Source organism: Benincasa hispida, chromosome 7 (assembly GCF_009727055.1).
Source record: "Benincasa hispida cultivar B227 chromosome 7, ASM972705v1, whole genome shotgun sequence".
Lineage (NCBI taxonomy): Eukaryota > Viridiplantae > Streptophyta > Magnoliopsida > Cucurbitales > Cucurbitaceae > Benincasa > Benincasa hispida.
The window spans coordinates 36,301,280-36,324,684 of record NC_052355.1 but is presented as its reverse complement, the minus strand read 5'-3'; the positions used below and the strand labels follow the sequence as shown (position 1 = coordinate 36,324,684).

The following is a 23,405-nucleotide window of genomic DNA, read 5'->3' as shown; positions in this document are numbered from 1 at the left end:
ATTTTCTTTTTAAAGATTATATGTAAAAATCAATATATTAGTTTTTCTCAATATTATTTCTCTTTTGCAGTAGGCTTTTCTAAATTAGTTCAATGAATAAATAAGTTCAAATGCTTTAAAGATATATGTAAGTCATTTTTTAATTCCTTTTTACTTGAGATATTTCAATTAATCCAACGAACAAGGAACAATAATTTTGGGGGTCACTTATGTTCAATTTTGTTTAACTCAATTATGTTTAAATTGTAACATTAAAAAATAATGTAGTGTCTTGATCAAAATCTAAGTCCAATTGAGTGATGAAAATTGGCATATTTATTTAAGTAAATTTTTGCAGACAGAGTATAAGTCTAAACATCAAGATCTAAGATTTGATCCTCCACTTTATATATTGTCTAAAAAAATGACAAAGGATTTTTTTTTACTTTATTTATTTTGTATATTGAAAAAAAAGAGAGATAAATTCTTATAGACTTCATTTCACGAAATTTTGTGTGTATTCTTTTTTTTTTTTCTTTTGAAGTAAGAGACCATTCAACTTAGTTTTTTTAAAAAAAATTAAATGGTACAATTGTAGATTTTATAGATAACACGAGAGAATAGATGCTTGTCGCTCAATGCCCACGTAGCCTTTGGCCCGTGTGTTAAAATGTTTTGTCGTTTGAGTGCTTATGTGTGTGCACATATTGACAAAGAATTGGTCTATACTTAGATATTATTCGGTGCATAACACGATCAAAGATTATTTTACTATACGTATGATGTATCTTGATTAGATTTACTTAAAATACAATATAGTTAGAGATTATTTTATTGTATTATTGAGAATACTATGTGCGAATATGATCAAAGATTTGAATACAAGTTTGGTGATGATTTATGCTAATTCATAGTTATATTTTCAAGAGCTATTCTTATAGTTTTCTCTATGTTTCAATTATCTCAAGTTATTAAAAAATACTTTACAATCTACATTGTTTTATATAGCTTTGAATTTTTCTTGTAAGAAAAGTTTTTTCTTAAAAGATATTTTTCACATAAATTTATCATTCATTGAGATTTTTACACTACAACAAATATCACATTGGATAACTTTAAAAAAATGCTATCATAGACTTTTTATAGCACGTTTTTGAAATGTTGTTGTAGTCCATGTTATTGAAAGTTCCCAACTTTTGATAGCGTTTTTTTAACGCTATAAAAAATAAACTTTTGATAGCACATATTTAATGTTATGAAAATGTTTCATAGCGTTGGGAAAAAATTGTCATAGAAGGTCTTTTATAGTGTTTTTACAATGGTAAAAAAAAAAAAAATACTACAAAAGACTTTCTATAGCATTTTTTACAACGGTAAAAAAATGCTATAAAAGACTTTCTATAGCATTTTAGGCACACTGTTATAGCCGAAGTTATTGAAAGTCCCTGATTTTCCACAACGTTTTTTCAATGTTATAAAAAAAGTTATAAAATATTCATTTTCTATTACATAATTTTAATGTTCTGGAAAGTTTTAATAGCATTAAAAAAATGCTACAATTGACTTTTTATTATAGTTTTTACAATCGTAAAAAAATTGCTATAAATACCACCTTGCATTTTGAATCTCGCCTTGATAGTTGATTTTGATCAAATTGTATATAGTTTACATAGCACTTTATACCAGTAAAAAATTATTACAAAAGAAGTTATAAAATCAACTGTAATCATCTAAATCTTTAATATTGTATGCAAGTACATTTACATCAAAATAAATTTTCAGTAGTATAAATATCGCTCGTAATGAGATGTTTCAAACATGGGGTCGACATGTTGTACAAATTACATTAAGATAAAGAAAAAAACAATAAAAAAACAATACAACCTCAACTTTCTAGTTTTCTCAAGACACTAAGTATTCTTTAGTCTCCATCTTTTTAAAATGGTGCATCCATTAATATTTACATAAAAAAATCTAGGAAGTCTCTTATCCTGCTTTATGCAAAAATAACATATTTTTACTGTCAAACTCAAATTCATTCATCAAATGTGACAATATTTTCTACAATAGAGTGTTGAATATGACGTAAAACTAAAATTGTAAAACACAAGTATGAGAAGAAAAAAAAATACTGCATGCAACTAAAGAGACCATATACCAAAGTTCAAAAATAGAGAAATCACAACATTTACCTTCGATTCAAGAAACATATAATATCAAGGGTTTACATAGCTATTTGACATAAATAAGAAGATTGAAACAAACACTTACGTGAAAACATAGATGAATACCTAAAGAAAAGTCAAAGTCTTTAACACTGGACATTTGGTCAAGCCAACAATTTACAAATCTAAATGCAAAATTAAGAATTTCCAACATTAAGAACAAAAAGGAATACAAAATTAAACTTAGACAAATATGTTGAGTGATATGTGTTAGGGGTGGAAATGGTTCAGTTCGGTTTGCTTTGGTGGTGAAACCAAACCGAACCGAATTTCTAATATGTGAAACCGAACCAAACTGATTTATTGGTTCAGTTTTAAATTTGATTTTGGTATTTTAAAAAAATCTATGTTATATTTTTTAATTAAAAAATGGTTCGATTCGATTTAGTTTTAAATTCAATTTCATTCTTTAAATTTAAAATTGTTGGCTTTTAAATTCGGTTTTACTCCTTTTTTAAAAATATATATATTAGTTAAAAACGGTTCGGTTCAGTTTCAAATTTGGTTTTCGAAATTGAAACCGAACCGAACGGAATTAATTCGGTTTTAAAATTTCTTCAAACCGGATCAAACCACATTTTTCGGCTTCACTGAGTTTTCGGTTCGATTTTTAGAAACGATTCAATTTTTGCAGTTTGAATGACCACCCCTGATATGTGCATCTCCATTGAAGCCTAACGTTCCTCCTTGAACAAATGCAAGTCTTGCAAAAATACAACATCTGAATGAGATATGAAGGTCGGAGATGGGAGTTTGGGACATGTCTAAATGAGACATCTTGTGAAGTTCTTCACAAGACAAAAGTCAAAATCGGCAATTTCCCTTAGTAATCCTAATCTAGAATAGTAATACCAAATCATGTCACAACTAAGATTTCGACTCACAAACAAGAGAAACAAATGAGAATGAATTATACTTTTACCGAGTCGTTACATTAAAAAAATAAGAAAAGTATATTTATTTGGTTCTTGAAAAATACCAATAGAACAAAACAAAAGATAGAGATATGTGCTAGTTAATCTCTATTGTTGCCAACAAAACATATACAGCTAAACTGACATAACTTGAGATCAAAGAATTGATTCCTAAACTCTATATATATATAAGCCTCGATTATTTAACGAGTTTCAATTTAGTCCTATATGCTTAAAACTTTTCAATTATATTATTCCTCTTCTTGAATGCTTGCCATATTCATTTTATACCTTAAAACTTTTCAATTATATTGTCACATTTCATGATAAGATACATGCACGAATTGAAAATGAAACATTCTCAATATCAAAAGAAAAAAAAGCAAAAAATTAAATCTTCATACACTTCCAACATCAACTATACCAATAGAACTTTTCATCTAAGAAACTAACAAACCATCTCAAAATGGTAGGAACCACTAGGGATGTTCAAAAAACCCGATGACCCAAAAAAACCGATCAATCCAACCCAACCCGTGTGGTTTGAGTTGGGTTATCAACTCATTTGGGATGGGTTGGGTTCAAATAAGTGAAAAATTTATGGATTGGATTGGTTTATGGGTTCACCTAATATAACCCAAACCAACCTGAGTTTATACATATATTGGTTTTAATTTTATTTAATTCCAATATTTTTTGAATAATTTATTCTTCAACAACTCTTAAAAGTAGTTTTTTTGCACTCTAGAAAGAAAATTTTTACTATATAAATTGAAATTGAGTAGTTAATCTTAATTCAATATGTGAAAATAATTAAATTAGATTTTTACATATTTACGTTTTGCTTTTTTTGAGAATAAAATTTTAAATAAATGACCTGATTAACCCAAACCAACCTAACCCAATCCAACCCAAGGTTGGGTTCATTTTTTAATAAGGGTTATTTGAATTGAAGAAATTTACAACCCGAACAATTATGGTGGGTCTAAAAAATCTTTCAACCCAACCCATGAACACCCCTATGAATCACGCAATGACAATCTCCTTCAAATGTCACAATACATAAAATAAAAAAGAAAGAAAAAATGGAAGTTGAACTTCATGAACAAAATCAAACCAAATAGAAAATGAACCCTATACTTACATATTGTGTCCAATGTACAATAGTAAATCAAAGAGCTGAATAACCTATACGAAAGCCAAGAATTCAATATAAGCCTAAGTGATATTTCAAAGTGATATTTCTACTCTTAAAACAATCTAAAAAGTATCCAAGTCTTGCCATGTTCCAAGCCACCAAAATAAAAACAAATAAACTCTTGAAGCTGGAGGACATAAAACATGTGATCTTGAGAAAGGGTGTTGAGACAATTCTTTTTAAAAGAAGGAAGCTTTTCATTAAAATAATGAAAAGAGACTCGAGCTTCAAGTAAAAATGAAGATACAAATAAAACATATCAAATATAACTGAAGAATGCTAAAGCTCAAGTTGGTGAGAATAAAATATTCCAATTTAAACAAATATCTTGAATAGAAAAAAATTAGCGAACAGTTTGAAGAGACAACACCAAAGTAGAAGCTTTAACCCTAGCAACTTGAGGAACTATCTTGAATTGGAGTCTTTTTATTATATCATTACTATTATTTTTATGTATAATTAGTTGGGCTTGATCCCTTTTGTTGGGCTGCCATTTTTTATGCCTTTTATTTCCCTTTGGAAACATCGGTTTCTTATAAGGAGAAGAATTCCCATTCGATAGTAGTAGTAGCAAATATAGATGAAACTGATATTAGACAATAAAACATAATATAGATACAAAATGTTAGAGTCAGAGAACACGCAGCGGAAGTTAAACGGATCGATAAGCATTCTAATTAATTAATTTTGGCTTTAAATTAAGCATGTTCATAAACTAATAAGAGGGTTTCATGACATACCTTTGTAGAACCACTTGAATCTCGATTCCAGCTGCAAATCTTCTCTAAATCAACTTGTGAACCACCTCAAGGTCTTCCCTACTATTCTCTTGGTGCCTTAGATTGTGGGACTCAAAATAAGCTTGAATAAAGGAAATTTGGAGAAGTCACTATTGTACCATGGAAGAAGACCTTCTTCAACCTTAAGTTCTTCGGCAAAAACTTATCAAGTGCATCCGTTGCATGCTCGATTCTCAACCCAATCTTCTCTATTTATTGCAAGACTATCATGCAAAGAAGATTGCTGCATGAAATGCACCTCATGCTCATGCTTGGAAGATGGAATCAAGAAAGGAGTGGAGAATGTGTGAGCTACTAGGAAATAAAGTGGAGATATCCCACTTTTGGGATTTTCCATTTTCAATCTATTTCAATTTTTTGAATTTACAAATTGATTTCCATAATCAATTTTTGTTTTTCAAAATTGAAATCTTTATTAATTTTACAAAATTAATTCAATAATTAATTTTCTAATAAAATTAATAATAAATAAATAATTTAATTAATTATAATTAATTTAATATCAAATATTAAATTAATTTAACACAAATTTCTCTATCTTGAATCCTTATTCATGAATTTAATATTTAAATCGTATTTAAATATTAATTGATTCTCCAATTTCGTTTAATATCAAAATTAAACGCGTAATTATATCACATATAATTACTAATTCCCTTAATTCTAATTTGAACGTTTCAAATTAACTTAATGCTACTCTAAGGTTAATCCATTTATGAACTAGTAGGGGGACCTCGTGGACCTACAGATCATGGGCTCCAACGATCCGAGATTAATGGGCTAAACTCTTTACATCGAATTAATCACATTCGTTAACTGCTGGGTCACTCCACTAAAGCCCAGAGTTGCACTCCCCTCACTGTAGATATATTATGTCCACTCGATATAACCATGATTAGTAAGTTAACCCTTCACAGGTTGTTCGTAATAACGACTGGATCAAATGACTGTTTTACCCCCGAGATTACCTCTTGTTCCTTAAGTCCCACTGATCCTCTAACGAACAATTGGTTTGTGATCCGATCAACAAACTGAGTCCCTCTCGGGCCTATGAGAGGGTGTGGCCCCTTGTTCAAGACCCAGAGTCAGCACTTAAGAGACAACCTCTCTACTATTCCTGAAAGCGGGTAGGAGTGGGTTCCATCTTGCTCCCTTTGTCCCTAGCTATCTATCCGTTCTTACCCCTGAAATGAAGGTTTATTGAGCTGGCACTGTTGAGCTAACCCTCACCTATGTAAATCTAAGGATAATCCCGAATAAACAGGAGTTCATAATTAGTTTAGGATTAAGGTCAAGTTACCTAGGTCATCGCTTTGAAATAGTTAGTCTTAAACAGTAAACAACATTATAAAGTAAGAGTGATTGATTTCATGGTTCGATGTTGTACAAACCCATTGCACAAGACGCTCTCACTCCTCATGTCATAACATGTACGAATTAGGATCACATCGTTTGTAGTACTTTACAACTCTTTGTAACAACTACAGAATGGCCCGCATCCGATAGTGTTACTAGAATAAGACACCTAACCTTATTCATATACTATAAATCATTTTGACTATTTACTCGAACCTGATCCACTTTTATGTCGTCACATAAAGTTCAAGTATTCATGTAATAGTCATGGAACTTTTAGTTTATTGGATTTATTTCTAAAACGAAATAAGCAATTCATATATTCAATAACAACTTATTGAATTTTCAGAATAAGTTTTATTGTTTACAAACCACGAATTTTAGGACATAAAAATCCAACAAAAACAAACCTTAATGCCTTCATAAATAGCATGAGAGCGGCAAGATCGCAAGCAATCATGATGATATTCCGATCTAACAAACTCGTATAGACGTTGCGGTTTCACCATTCGACGTCGTTGCTACCATGACCAGGCGAGAGGATATGCAAGAGTAGAAAGAATTACTGTTAACCCCCCCCCCCGATATATTGTTATAGCATTGATTTGATCCACAAATGTATTAAATGTACTCTCATATCTGAATATCAAAATAGAGTAACTCAAGTGTTAATCTAGGAACAAACACATGCTTATAGACAAGTTTTAGATAAGCAGTCATTTCTCATAGGTAGTCGTAGCTAAACACAAAGTAATATAAAGTAGATATGTTGACATCAACGAAATGCATTAAAGCAATAAATCCTTGTTACTTACATAGTTTCTTTTAGTTGTTCTAAAGGCGAGTGTTAAAGATGTTAGGGTTCACTAAAGGTGTTTGGACTTGTAAAGTATATTCCATATACATGACTTTAAGACTCCTCAACTTTATTTGTTTCCAAGACCTAAATCACAAAAAAACACCTTATCAATAGAACTTCATTTTTATTACGTATTTAGGATGTCTCTGAGGGATTAAAAGTCATTTCATTTAGAGACAAACCTCATTTAATGACTTTAGGAAATGAAAGGAAAGGAATGATCAATTTGAGATCCATCTTGAGTGGGCACAGAGCCAGGTAGGTCATCCACCCCGACAAATTTCATCCATGTAACACTAAGCACCAATGCTAGCAGAACAAGTAGGTCAAGTAGGAAACCAAAAAATAGTCAAGAACCATCAAATATATAAATTAATTCTTCAAGAGCAGTATAACATTTCTGCATATGGTATCTATCTGAAATGTATCTGTGAGGGCATGGAGTTTCAGTAATGCCATTTGAAAAAAGTTAATAGATGAGGCTAACTGACATTACATATGATATTAACCTTGAATCGTAAAATAAGTCTATAAAAGTTATATGAATAAAATTCATAGATCGAGGTAAACATGTTATTCCTGTAGGACAAAATATAAAACCACTTTCAAAATCCACAATACAGTAAATCCATTCGCCACAATTTCTTCATTGAATTTTGACCATTAGAACATGAATAAGAAAATACCTCGAATACATACATAAATGGCACGATATTGAAGCTCATCATGGGTGCATTGTCGACAAAGAGCTCTATCAGGTCCACTGATATTCTTGAAAGTACTCGCAGGACATTCTAGAAAACATCACAGATATTTACTCACTCTCCAAGAAGCCTGCAAAAGTGAATTAATAACAACATAATTATTACCAAAATGCAACCATCTTAAAATTTTGTTTAAGAAATGAGAAAGGAAAAATAATAAACCAAAACTGTCTCTCCAATTACAGCTGGTAACTTAGAAAGTTTGTTGTGACTAACATTTAATAACAAGAGAAGAAAAATTCCCCAGTTCTTCATCCAACAATTAAATATTAATTTAAGCTAGAATTAGCTTTTGTAGCCCCATAGCCTGCGAAAACAAAGCATTGAATGCAATGATGAAAATCAATTTTTAAACCTCAAAGTCGAAAGTGATGAAAGTTTACCTCCCACCACTTCTCTCATCCACCTAAACTACATCCAATCTCCGATAAAACTCACTTGACACGTCGCTAAAGAAAGATTATAACAAAAATTCAAGTACATGCTCTTCAATTATACCCTTTTATGAGAGGTAAGTGTTAAAAAACTGATGATATTAATTTATTAGACACAAAATTAAGCATATGAGTCAAGATTAATTATAAACTTTTCCAACTTTACATGACTAAACACAGACACAGATACCAGAGATAATCCAAGAAGTTCCCATTATCTACTAGAAACTAATAGCCCAATGTAAACACAAACACAAATTCACAGAGAAAAATCGTAAACTTTGACCCTAAAAATATAGTGAAGGGGAAGAAGAAGATTACTTAGCTTTGGAAGCTAGAGGCACAAACTTAAAAAGAGGAGTAGCAACAAGGGTTGGAACAGGGGAATTTCGGCACAAGGGGCAAGTAGCGCTCATATGAGAAGCCATCCATCGATGTAATCAGAGTCCAAACAATGGTGACAATTGGGAATGTAACAGAGCGAACCATAGGGCTTGTAATCGGAAAGGAAAATGAAGCAATGGTCGTGGTCAGAAGCGAAAAGATGACAACTCTTTCTGAAGACCATTTTAGGGTACAATTCGATGTTGGAGTCGTCCAATCCAACCATGAGAACCACCACATTATCAGCGGTAGGAGAGGGGAGAGAGACAAAGGGTCTAGGGCAAATGCGGGGCGAAAGTGGGTGTATTTGATGCGAATGCAAACGTAGGAGACGAGCATGACAGTGGAGATGAAGACGAGGATGCTGATGGAGATGAAGAAGAAACTTGTCGAAGATGGATAGGCGCAGACCCTATGGAGATGCTAGAACGAACCGAAGCTTGTAAATGAGAAGGAAAAGACAAACGAGTGAAAGAAACATGTGAGAGAGGGAGAGAAGTCGATCGCGTGACATTGGAGAAATTTGGTTCCTGAAATGTGTGATGGAAGGAAAAGTATAATTAGAGAAAAGGAGAGTTACTTAGCCAGCTGAATTAAATTTACTTCCTGGTTTTCTTCCTGTTTTCAATAGCGATTTTTATAAAAAGCTATCCTCAAATGTTATTAAAAGGGTACTTGTTGGAGTGCCCTTAAATGTATTGTTGTAGCAAATTGCGGGAATAGAAAGGTTGAGTGCACAAGATTAGATTCTAGGAATGTTCACCATCTAAAAGCATGCAAATCATCAACATAAATCATTGGAAGGCTAGTTGCTTGCAATGTCAAAAGTGAATGAGTTACACTTCAACAAATATCTTGATAGTTTAAAGTAAATTTAATCTAGACTTGGAAGACCTTTGGAAGGATTTTAAGGCACCTACAATAAAACCACTATTAATGCCTAGAAGAATTACATTTGAAATCAAGAAAGTTTGATTATGCCAGCAACACAAACCTCAACTTTTTTTTACTTTAAATATCATATCATAAAGAATTTGGGCCACACATATGATTCGATTATTACAAAGTTATTAGATATTTTTATTCCCCATGGCTTTTCACCTTTAAAAAAAAAAGTGGGAGAAATTATAAACCAAACACAAAGCCAGAAAAATAAGTGGAAGTATTAAGAAGAAAGAAAAACTTCACCTGATATTCTTGAATGGAATCATACCCAACAACAATACCCTCCAACTTCCCTGAAAGAAAAAAGAAAGAAAAACTCTCATAAAAGAAAAAGGGAAACAAATTAACAAACACAATTTGGGTTTGATCCTTAAATTCTTAGCATTTGGAATTGTTGAATTCAGTATAATTTTTGCTATCTTCAAAATCCCAAATTAAGCTCTAGAAGCTAGAGGGCATCTTCTTTTTTTATTTCTTGTATTGAAGTGCATTGGGGATGTAAGTTGAACAAAAATTTCAAAAAGGAAATATGTTTTGCGGCAACGATAAGGACTGTATCCCCATCATTAGTAAGCTCTTTTGTAAGCATATATAAGTATGAATCGATGATAAAATGAGCAGTCTTTCAAGTTTCATATTCATTGCACATATGAACAAGACAACCCGATCAACATATGAATAATTCAAATGAGGAGTTTGAGATACTTGAAAGGCACTTCAAGTGATGGATTATCATTCAAAAAGTCATCAAAAAGACTAGTAAAACACTATATCGATGCTAGTTAGATTGAAGGAAGGATTATCTAACTGAAGATCTACAACTAAGAAGGAATATATTTGAGGTGAAATTAAACTACGTTTCATCTATTTAAATTGCTAATATAACTACAAGAAATGACAACCACACACTTTTTCAAGCCACTTCACCACAAGTTGGAAAATAAAATTTCACATTAACACACCAAATCATCAATAAAATAACCAAAGATTATGAAAATAAAAGAATGACAGAGCCACCATCAAGTTGGAAAAAATAATGATAGAACTTTGTGAGTACCTCAAGGAGAAATAATTTGTGAAACATAAAGGGAAATTTTGAGTAACATAAAAAAAGCAACTTTGTGAGTACCTTAATGAGAGTGTATCCCTTTAACTGTTCGTCCTTTTTACAGATTACATAATGAGAATAAATAAGTTTTGCTTCGACGAACGGTGGAGTTGCAGATGGCGAGACTTGGGCTAATGGTGGAATTGTTGACAGCAGACTTGGGCGAACAACGTAGATGGCGCACGAACGGAGTATAAGATGGAAAGATTCCTGGAGTCGAAGATGGAGAGACGAGTGGATGAATAGAGTATAAGATGGAGAGATGGCGAATGATAAACACACGACAGAGAGGTGGAGAAATCGAATGGAGGAATGTAAAAATAGGAAGAATGACAGAGAGGTGGAAGAGGGAAAATAGAGAGAACGACGAAAGTGAAGGAGAGCACGCACGAAAGAGAGAAGTGGAAGAACGATTTCGGGCTTGATGGTGGAAGGGAAAATTTGGTGATAGTATACGCAACATGCCATAATTTTTCATTTGAGTTTTTGACTAGCCTAGTGAAGTTGATATCTTAGTCTTCATAAGTTGCATATCATTTTGTATTTGCTTTTCTTTAGATGCATCCTTTATATCTTTTCCAACTAGGAGAGGCTAACACGTTTTGACTGCATTATGTATCATTAGAGATTTTTTATAACAATTTGAAATTGAAACATATATGTTTTTTCATTAGTGCTTCATGATACCAATTGAAGGAAACCAATGAATATTTCTATGTGGAAGCGGAAATTGTTTCGAATTTTATTTTTTTTTTATAGAACTTGAAATTACATAAACAAAACAATTATGCATTATCAAGCATAAATTACAACATGCGTTTTGGGTATAAATTAAGGAATAAAATGACACTTACACTTGAAGCCCAATTTTCTTCACGTATTCCTTTTTTATCATGATCTCTTTAGTTTCTAATTCGAAATTTTCAATTGGACACCACCACTTGAGAACCCTCTAGTATTCTCTTTAGGGATTAAGAATTCAAGCAAGAGTTATGAGTTTTTTTGAATTGGAAATGAGGATGAGGGGAAGAAGAAGAAAGAGAGTTTTCCAGAGAGAATTCTCTTCTCTGTGAAACTTGCAGGATGAATAAGAGATCCCAACTTTTGTTCTCATGTACAGATTGAGAAAGATCAGGGGAGGCAACTCCCTTCTATTAATTAAATTAAAAATTAAAAAATTTAATTTAATTATATATATATATATATATATATATATATATATCTTATATCAAATATAACACATAACCTATAGTTTTATATTGTATCAAATACAATATAACCTATAGTTTTATTTTCTCTCGACAATGCATAACATTTAATATAAATCATATTTATACTAAATTCAATTATATGAATCACATCCATATAATTATAATTAATATTCAAATCATATTCAAATATTTAATTCCTTTAAAATATTTATGGTGTTTAACATAAATCATATTTACATTAACTTTAATTATATGAATCTCATTCATATAATTAGTATTGATTCATATAATTAGTATTTGAATCATATTCAAAATCCTCTAGAAAAACTTTATATTATAATATATCTAATATATTACTTATATCACGTATAATTAATTTAAATAATTATATCATATAGAATTAATTTCCCTAAATTAATTTGAACAATTCAAATTAATTCAAAATTAATTCTCAATTAAATCCATGTTGAGCTACAAATGTGACCTTATGGACCTGTAGATTAGAGCTCCAATGATACTTAGATATTTAATTAAACTCTTTAATTAAATTACCCAACATTCATTAACTATCGGTCACTCCACTAAAGATCACAGTTGCACTTTTCACATTATAAATATATTTATGTGTCCATTGGATATAACCAGTCAACAGTGAGATGACCCTTAACGAATTGCTCGTAAGACACACTTTAATATCATGTTAACAATCACACATTGATCCAAAAATTTAAATTGATGAGTGAAGATAAATTTAATATAGTTTGCATAGTTTAGTTGGAATCTATTATCATAAGCAAAGTACATCTTGGGTTAGAGATGGTAACATGGGGTAGAGTATGAAATGACTTACTATTTTTTTAAACTCGAAAAGAGGGAAAGAAATGGAATGGAGGATGAGTTGTGAGATATTAAAAATAACTTATTAGATTTATTTGTTTATTTTTTCACAAAATAACTTTATTCAAATAGTAACCCAAAGGTTGATATGATGATTAAATTCTTTATTAGCTAGAGGAGTAAGAAAATGAAAACTTGTCACGAAATTTAAAACTATCCGAGAAGCCAAAATATTGACTATATATAAATCTCAAACAAAACAATAAATTATCATTAAAATTAAAATTAGGACCATTTTTAAATATAGAAAATGAACTAAAATATTTACAAAATAGAGCAAAATTTTAGAATCTATCGATGATATACATTGACATGCTCCTATCAATGTCTTTTAAGTGACACTAATAGATACTCATACAAGTCTATCAGTGATAGATTCTGAAATTTTGTTATATTTTGTAAATATTTCCAATAGTTTTGCCATTTGAAATCATTTCTCTTAAAATAGTTGTTATGTTAGAATTTAAAATCAACGAAGTTGATGAACTAAAATAAAATATAGTGAAAAATACCCTTTAATTTCTCGAGTTTTTAGTGTTCGCACGAGATTTCAATATAAATTTATTTCGTGGAACTTGAACTTTGTATTTGTATTAATTTTGTGGAAAGTGAGTACAATCTCAAAGACACAGTATTTTGATGCTTTCAAAATAAACTATAAACTTTAAGCTAGTTGATCTTCTTGAACGATCGGCCATTGGGCTTATTGATCTTCTTAGGTGATCGGCCTTTGAGCTTGTTGATCTTCTAGGATGATCGGCCTTTGGACTTGATGATCTTCTTAGATGATCGACCTTTAGGCTTGTTGATCTTCTTAGAGGATCGATCTTTAGACTTGTTGATTTTCTTAGAAGATTGGTTTTTGGGTTTGTTGATCTTCTTGGGTGATCGACCTTTGGGCTTGTTGATCTTCTTGGATGATCAGTGTTCGCACGAGGCTTCCGGAGAAACTTGTTTCGTGGAGTTGAACTTAAGTTGGTGTTGATGTTGAAGTTGATTTGATGCGATGTGGTTCGATCTCTAGTACTTGATCCTCTGATTCTCTCTCAGTTGAATGCGTACGCTTGATTTGAGGAAGTGAAGCGCGTGATGATCGTGGAGTTGAAGTCTTGGAAGAATACTTGTATCTCCGAAGGACTTTAGTCTTTAAGGGTCTTCTATCTTCTAAGAATGTAGCTTTAGGAGTCTTGGGAGTCTTCTGCTTGTTGATGAATTCTCTTTGGACTCTCTAAATGTAGAATTGTTTGTATCTTCAAAGGACTTCAGTCTTCAAAGGACTTCTATCTTCAGAATGCTTGCATCTTCAAAGGACTTCAGTCTTCAGGATGCTTGTATCTTCGAAGGACTTTAGTCTTTAGGTGTGGTCAGCTTCAAAAGTCAAGAAGATTGTAAAGAATTCTCTATAAGCTTTCTGGAGTATAGAATTGCTGACTCTCACAAATGAGGAGAACTCCTCTATTTATAGAGTTCTCTGCTGGACTTCATGGGTTTAGGCTTGGTCGGTCCATGGGTTTGATTAATTAGATTTGGGCCTTATTTGACATTTTGGTCAAATTAAGTCTATTTATGGGCTAAATTGGACTTTTAGCCCAAAAAATAATATCAAATTGGACCGAAGTAATTTTATTCAATCCAACGGTTATGAAGGAAACATGTGGCATCATTGGACTTCGCCAATTTATGTCTTCAACTTTAATTTGAGACAAATGTCAACTTCTAATTAGTCTCGATTTCAATTATTTAAAATTTCGTCATTAATTTAGTAAATGACGTGGCAAATTGCGATCATTCCAAAATTTCTCATTCAACAAATGCCCCATTTTCGAGATTTATGCACGTATATGGGTGGATGAATCTCGAAAAATGTAATTTGAAATCAAAGTATGATTTTGACTCTTTTAATTTGATACATCATCATGATCAAAATATGAGAATTTAGCTCAAAATTTTGATTGGAAATTTTGTTTGCTTGACACATTTTTCGCCAAATAAACAAAAAATGAATTTCAGTCTCTGACTTTCTTGTTTCCGAGTAAACTCTAATTTTAACTAAAGTAGAATTTATTCTCCACTTTAATTGCAAATTGAATTTTGAGTAGTATCCCAAATATTAACAACTTTTCTTTTTAGTTCGGAATAATCTCAATTCTTCATGCAAATTTGAAGTATAATTTTGACTTTGCCTTTCTATTAGCTTCAATTTTGATTTAGAGTAGAATTTCGAGTTCGTCTTTCTCTTTACTTCAACCTTGATTTGGTGAAGCTCGGAATGCGTCTATATTTTCATTCAAGGCAACACTTAAGTTATATAAAAGTTTCAACATTGGATAAAATTTTATTGGTACCCGAATAGTATTTTTGTCTCGTTCCAATTTGGATTTGACATAAACTTTGGAATATGCCAAATTTTGTCTTCAGAAAATTTGATTTTGACTATAATTTGAATTCAAATTCAATAATTTGGTTCGTATCCAACTCTCACCAATGTAAAATTTGAAATATACTAAAATTTTGAGCTAAAATTTAGATTTAACTTGAATCTTGATAAAACTTGACAATTTCAAGTAAAATTTAGGTATTTAGATTATTGTTTGTTGTATCCTTTAACTTAGTCAAATATGATTTTCAACCAATTTTGTTAACTACCTCAAATAATTGAAAGAATCTTAATTGAATTTGAGATAAATCTTCCAACAATTGTGATTTCTTTTATATATATTTCTTTAAACATAACCACTTCCTCATCTATAAATAGAGGTAAGTCTTCAAAGAGATCATATTCAATAGAAAAGCTTCCGATTCGATGAATTTGTATGGTTGCAGAATTTCGGTTAGATCCATTCAATGGTGAATTGATGGAAGCACCTGAGCTTTTTATGAGAACATTTCCTCATTTGGATTTCTATTTTCATTGAGAATTTTCTTCTATTGTCCTCTTTAATTGATTTGTTTTCCCTACTTTTTGTTGCTTTTCATGACAAAAGATTTTCAAATTGATGAGGCAAGCTGAGTCAATGGATGAAACTACCGGTAGTTAAAAGAAAAAATTTCCCTTTTTTTTTTCTTCTTCTCTTTTACTTCTTTTTTCCTTTTGTTTTCCTTTTGTTTTCCTTTTTTTTTTCATTCCTTTTTGTATTTTTTTCCTTTTTTCTTTTTTTTTTTTTTTTACTTGCCTCCTTACTTTTTTTTTTTTTTTTTTTTTGCGTTAGGTTTACTAATTTGTCCCCTTACTCTTTTGTAAGGAGCTAAAACGCAACTCAAGGGAGTACAACCGCATCTTTTGTAGGAATGAACGTTGGTTTGGTCTATCTACTGTATGCTTGTTCATTGTTCATGCCTTCCTAATCGTCATGGAAGGGGCCCTGCAAGGCTTACAACTTTCTCATGCTTTCACCCTAGGGAGGATCCCGATAAGGTCTACCTTGTAGCACCGTTTGCATATCCTGAACGTTATGGGAGGGGCCCTGCAAGGCTTACGACTTCTCCCATGCTTCACCCTAGGGAGGATCCTGATAAGATGCTACCTTGTAGCATCGTTCGCATATCCTGAACCTCATGGAGGGGCCTGCAAGGCTTATAACTCTCCATGCTTTCACCATAGGGAGGATCCCGATAAAGTCTATCTTGTAGTACCATTCGCATAATCCTGATCGTCATGGGAGGGGCCCTGCAAGGCTTACAACTCTCCCATGCTTTCACCCTAGGGAGGATCCCGATTAAGGTCTACTTTGTAGCATCGTTCGCATATCCTGATCATCAATGGGAGGGGCCCTGTAAGGCTTACAACTCTCCCATGCTTTCATCCTAGGGAGGATCCCGATAAGGTCTACCTTGTAGCACCGTTCGCATATCCTGAATGTCATGGGAGGGGCTTTGCAAGGTTTACAACTCTCCCATGCTTTCACCCTAGGGAGGATCCTGATAAGGTCTACCTTGTAGCACCGTTCGCATATCCTGATCGTCATGAGAGGGGCCTTGCAAGGCTTACAACTCTCCCATGCTTTCATCCTAGGGAGGATCCTGATAAGGTCTACCTTGTAGCACCGTTCGTATATCCTAAACGTTATGAGAGAGGCCCTACAAGGCTTACAACTCTCCCATGCTTTCACCCTAGGGAGGATCCTGATAAGGTCTACCTTGTAGCACCATTCGCATATCTTGATCATCATGGGAGGGGCCCTGCAAGGCTTACAACTCTCCCATGCTTTCACCCTAGGGAGAATCCCGATAAAGTCTACCTTGTTATGTTACTCCTTGAAGGGAAATATGCCATTGAGTATTGAAGACGAGGCGAATATGCCATCAAACTTTGAAGATGAGAAGAATATGCCATCAAGCTTTTGAGCGGAGTCAGGTTGGCTAGAGTCGATCTTGCGTACAAGGTAGAGCCGGACGGACCAGAGTTGTCCTCACATATGAGGTAGAGTCGGATGGACCAGAGTTGTCCTCGCATATGAGGTAGAGTTTGGCAAACCAAACTTGATCTCGCATATAAGGTGGAACCACACCCACATTTTTTTAGAGGAAGCGAAGCTACACCAATTTTGGAGAAGGGGTGAAGTTGTACCAATTTTGGAGAGGAAACGAAACCACACCACGACTTTGAAGATGGAATGAAGCCGCATCATTAATTTGGAGATGAAGTGAAACCGAGCCATCAGTTTGGAGATGAAACGAAGCCACGCCATGACTTTGGAGATGAAGCGAAGTTGCACCAACATTTTGGAGAGGAAACGAAACCGCACCATGACTTTGGAGATAAAGCGAAACTGCGTCAATATTTGGAGATGAAGTGAAGTCATGCTATCATTTTGGAGATGAAACGAAGCCACGCCACAACTTTGAAGATGAAGTGAAATCGCTTCATCGGTTTGGAGATGAAGCGAACCACGCCAGACTTTGGAGATGAAGCGAAGTTGCATCATGATTTTATAGACCAAGCCATTGAAGATGGAGTCGAGCCATACATACCGACCTTGAACTTGAAGATGGAAAAGCATCGATGGGGCCTTCGCGTTTGAGTTTGACAAAGTATAAAAAAATCCTCGGCATTTGAGTTTGATGAAGCATCGATGAATCTTCACATTGAGCTCGACTTCGCGACTTTGAGTGTGAAGATGGCATCGCAAAACCTCCAGAATTGAGCATGAAGATGAAGCATCAATGAAGCCTCTAAAATTGAAGATGGAGTAACATCGATGAAGCCTCTGAACTTGAAGATTGAAGAGCATCAAAGTTTGTTTTTAAAGAGTAAGCGAAGCGCATTCCAAGTGTGTGCCTTTTATTTACTGTGTTGGCTCCTTACGAGGGATGAATATCTTCAATCCATTGTGTTGCCTCCAATAGGGATGAACATCTTCAATCTGGAGTGTCATTCTTTCGGGGATGATCAACATCAATCTTGTAGTATCATACTTAGGTGGTTGTGGTACCTTTTCTGATAGACTAAACTTAAATTTCTTTAAGTTTCCTTCTTACATTTAAAGAAAAGGATCAAATCATGACGTCGTTCAAGTTTTTTTTTTCTTTTTTTTTTAACTGGACTGAACTTGAAGTTTCTTTCAAGCTGCCAACATACCCTTCTTAATGATAGGGATCAAGTCATAATGTAGTTCGTACAAGGATTTTTTTTTTTTTGGGCCGTTCACATTTTAAGCTCATGCGGGCCAGGAGCATCATGCAGTTTAGGCTCTTATGATGAGAAGCTTCTTCATTTAAACTTCAGAAGCTCTTATTTCATCATAGTTTTGATCATCCTCTTCATTTGTAGGATTTGTCAATATGATGAGTTTTGGCTTCACTATCAAGGAACCTTTTGTACTTATGTCAACAGAAAATTTCCTCTTCATGCGTGAAAGAACACGATTGTGAATCTTTTCTTCATTGTTTTCTTCATGGAATGACGTTGGCTTCAAGATTTTCATCCTTTCTTTACGTTAATCACTTGTTGTCTTGAGACGATCAAAAGAATATGTTGAAGGTTGATCTTTCTTTGATGTGGATATACTTAGCCCTTTGAAGGCTGAAGTTCGAGCAGAAGTAATCATTAGACATTGGTATTCTTCTTCTACCGTGGTCATACTCAATCTTTGAAAGATTGAAGATCGAGCACTTGAAGGCTTGATACGATCGGAGACAGAAGTTATTTGCTTCATTTCTTCTGAGTCATTGACTTCTTCAACAATCATATGATTGTTTTCGACCTCCACTTTGCCGACAGTGTGACATGCAGTAACTTCTGATACTTTCTTTGGATGATTATTGAGAAAGCTTATTGGGAGAAATTCTGTTAAAGTTGCCGACCGTCGGAATTGAGGGAAGTCCTTGTCTTCTTTCTTAGCAGGTTTAGGCTTCCGTGTCATCCATGTATGAGTCTTGTTCCTTCATCTATAGCTTCGATAGGAACGTGACTCTTTTTAGGTGGAGTTTGGCTGTCTTCTTTTTCGACGAGTCACAACTATCCACCATTCATTGTCATCTTCAACGAGCTCATTTTTCTTTTTGGAATTTGTTGTTTGAACCTCTTGCTAGAATCAAACAATTATAGGCTCAAAGGCTCCGACCTAGATCAGACTTTGTCTTTGAGCATGGGACACAGACAATGTTGGAACACTTGAAGTCGCGCTACTATAGCGTAATTTGTCTGAGCTACTTCATCCAAATCTAGCTCAATCTTCTTTTCATGAGCCAACTTCAGAATTCGTTCCTTCAGCACGAAGCACCTTTCATCTAGGTGACTAACAACTTAATGATACTTGTAGTAGTTAGGATCATCTACTTTTCGTGCTTGTTCCGACCGCTTACATTCCGGCAGTTGAATAAGTTGCTTTTTCTAGCAGTTGCTCAACATATCTGCTACATCAGAGTCAGGGAATGGATAAACCTTCTCTTGTATTTCTTTAAGAGTTGGATGATGTTTCCGCCCCTCATTGTGCCTTCTTTCAAATTTTGTGTTGTTTTCCTTTAGAAGAAAATTTTCAACGGGGTCACATGAACGACCAAGATTATTTTGTGGCACTATCCACGATCTTTTCAGTGCCCTTGGCTTCATTCTTGTATTTTCTCCCTTCAGGGACTAGGAAATCTTTAGTTCCCCTGTTGACGGATGCTTAGCTCCATATACATGAGCGCGTGTTGCCAGCTCCTTAAGCGTACGAGGTTTTATCCCTTGTAGGATTAGAGAAGCTCCCAGTGCATGCCTTGAGTGCACATCTCCACTGCAGAAAATTCAGTGAGCCTATCTTTACAATCCAAACTTAAAGCTTCCATCGGTTGATGTAATCGATGACTGTCTCTCCCTTCCATTGTTTGCCTGTTCGTTAGCTCCATCATGCTAACAGTACGCCTTGTACTGTAAAGTGATCAGGAACTCCCTTTCTAGCTGTTCCCAACTGTCAATCACTTTTAGCTCCAAATCAGTATACCAATCGAAAGCATTTCCTTTCAAGGTACGAACGAACTGCTTGACTAGCTGATCTCCTTCTGGTTTCTGCATTTTCACAGGTTCCAATGAAGTGTGCAACATGTTGTTTTGAATTGCCCTTTCCATCGAACTACTGGAACTTTGGAGGTTGATACCCAGCTGGCATTCTCAGGTTGTCGATTCTCTTGGTGTATGACTTGGAGTACATAAAGGAAATTTGCAACGGTCCTCCGTACTAAGCTTTTATGGAGTTTGTGATCATATCCTGGAGCTGTTGAACTGACAGGGAGGCCACAGAGGTGGATTGTGATGACTGACTTTCCTGCAAGACAGTCTTTCCTTTGTCATTAGCTTTTGTAGTTGGAGATTGACTTGACTCAGTAGTATCTCGAGCCTATATCTGATCTCTTAAAGTAGCAATTTCATGATCTCGCTCCTCTACAACCTTCATTAGGAGATTTATCTTTATCTCCATCTCTGCCATGGTCGACTCAGTCGTTACGTCAGTCATTATGACAGACACTACATCAAAATGTGATTCTTTCTCTGATAGATCAGTAGCAGAAGCATAGTTTTCAAACAATGGATTTTCTCTAATAACAATCCCGCCTTTAGTAGATTCCATTAGTTTTTCTGTGATGACAGAGCTTATGTAAGTATCGCTCGTGACGGTAGCTTTGAATATAACTTTCTTTGGTGCCATTTGTAGGTTTATGGACTTGGATGACGAAAAAGAAATGAGAGGTAGAGATGTCCTACTGGGCGTGCCAATTTGTTCGCACGAGATTTCAATAGAAAGCAAAATGAGTATTTTGATGCTTTCAAAATAAACTATAAACTTTAAGCTAGTTGATCTTCTTGGGTGATCGGCCTTTGGGCTTATTGATCTTCTTGGGTGATCGGCCTTTGGGTTTGTTGATCTTCTTGGGTGATCGACCTTTGGGCTTGTTGATCTTCTTGGATGATCGACCTTTAGGCTTGATGATCTTCTTGGATGATCGGCCTTTGGGCTTGATGATCTTCATGGAGGATCGGTCTTTAGACTTGTTGATTTTCTTGGAAGATCGGCCTTTGGGCTTGTTGATCTTTTTGGGTGATCAACCTTTGGGCTTGTTGATCTTCTTGGATGATCAGTGTTCGTACAAGGCTTTCGGAGAAACTTGTTTCGTAGAGTTGAACTTAAGTTGGTGTTGATGTTGAAGTTGATTTGATGCGATGTGGTTCGATCTCTAGTACTTGATCCTCTGATTCTCTCTCAGATAAATATGTACGCTTGAATTGAGGATGCGAAGCGCGTGAGGATCGTGGAGTTAAAGTCTTAGAAGAATACTTGTATCTCTGAAGGACTTCAGTCTTTAAGGGTCTTCTATCTTCTAAGAGTGCAGCTTTAGGAGTCTTGGAAGTCTTCTGCTTGTTGATGAATTCTCTTTGGACTCTCTAAATGTAGAATTGTTTGTATCTTCAAAGGACTTCTGTCTTCAAAGGACTTCTGTCTTCAGAATGCTTGCATCTTCAAAGGACTTCTGTCTTCAGAATGCTTGCATCTTCAAAGGACTTCAGTCTTCAGGATGCTTGTATCTTCGAAGGACTTCAGTCTTCAGAATTCTTGTATCTTCGAAGGACTTCAGTCTTTAGGTGTGGTCAGCTTCAAGAGTCAAGGAGATTGTAAAGAATTCTCTATAAGCTCTCTGGAGTATAGAATTGCTGACCCTCACAAATGAGGAGAACTCCTCTATTTATAGAGTTCTCTGCTGGACTTCATGGGTTTAGGCTTGGTCGGTCCATGGGTCTGATTAATTGGATTTGGGCCTTATTTGACATTTTGGTCAAATTAAGTCTATTTATGGGCTAAATTGGACTTTTAGCCCAAAAAATAATATCAAATTGGACCGAAGTAATTTTATTCAATCCAACGGTTATGAAGGAAACATGTGGCATCATCGGACTTCGCCAATTTATGTCTTCAACTTTAATTTGAGACAAATGTCAACTTCTAATTAGTCTCGATTTCAATTATTTGAAATTTCGTCATTAATTTAGTAAATGACATGGCAATTTGCGATCGGTCCAAAATTTCTCATTCAACATTCAGGAATAGGTGTGATTGATCCTAACGTTTTAAATTAGCCATTTTGGTTCCGAAGTTTTGAGAAATAGGTTTAAGAGGTCCCTCACATTATATTTATCATTTTTTTATTATTTTAATTTAGATTTGGACATTTTAAAAATAAAATATCTATCATCTCCCACCCTTCACCTTCGTTCTAAAAACATCTTTTTCCTCCTTGAAGCCTCCGATGGCATTGGTGGTTGTGTATGCACTGGCCTCGTCGACGACTTCCTTTCTCGACAATGGCTTTAAAATCTTCATCATTGCATACCCTATAGCCCAAGCCCTCCTCAATTACCAATCTCTTCGCCTCCAAAAATTCTACTATGGCTTTGTTTTCAACAAATTTCTGACTGGGTTCACCATAGTCAGAGTACTTGAGTTTTCAAGTTCTATAATTGTCCAATTCTTTTTACCATTTTTTTTTGTGGAATAAAAGGAAAGTGGGAGATGAGAGATAATTTTAATTTTAATGTTTGTAATTTTAAAATGTCAAGTATAAATTAAAACAATAAAAAAAATGATAAATATAATGCAAGGGACCTCTTAATTAATTTTTTTTTTTTTGAAAGGTATTATAATTAAAGTGTGGGGTGTGGGAAATGAACCTCAAACCTTGAAGTCGATGGTACAAGTATTATGTCAGTTGAACTACGCTCTTAAACCTATTTCTTAGGAAACCAAAATGACTAATTTAAAATTTTAGGAATCAATCACACCTATTTCTAGGAGTGTTCAAATAACCCGATAACCTGAACAAACCGGACTATCTGACCCAAAATGTAAAGATTGGGTTGG

At 34.0% G+C, this 23,405-nt stretch overlaps 1 long non-coding RNA gene across 2 annotated transcripts; it reads right to left on the bottom strand.

The window, feature by feature from the left end:
• Positions 1-7,093: 7,093 nt before the first annotated feature.
• LOC120081974 lies at positions 7,094-9,412 on the bottom strand. Of its 2 annotated transcripts, none has more exons than XR_005483002.1 (3): positions 8,018-9,412; positions 7,514-7,640; positions 7,094-7,415 (listed from the first exon to the last, which is right to left on the bottom strand). It is a non-coding gene; the product is annotated as an uncharacterized LOC120081974 (long non-coding RNA). The 2 variants fall into 2 exon arrangements; XR_005483003.1 differs by having other exon boundaries at positions 8,031-9,412.
• Between the last annotated feature and the right edge of the window lie 13,993 nt (positions 9,413-23,405).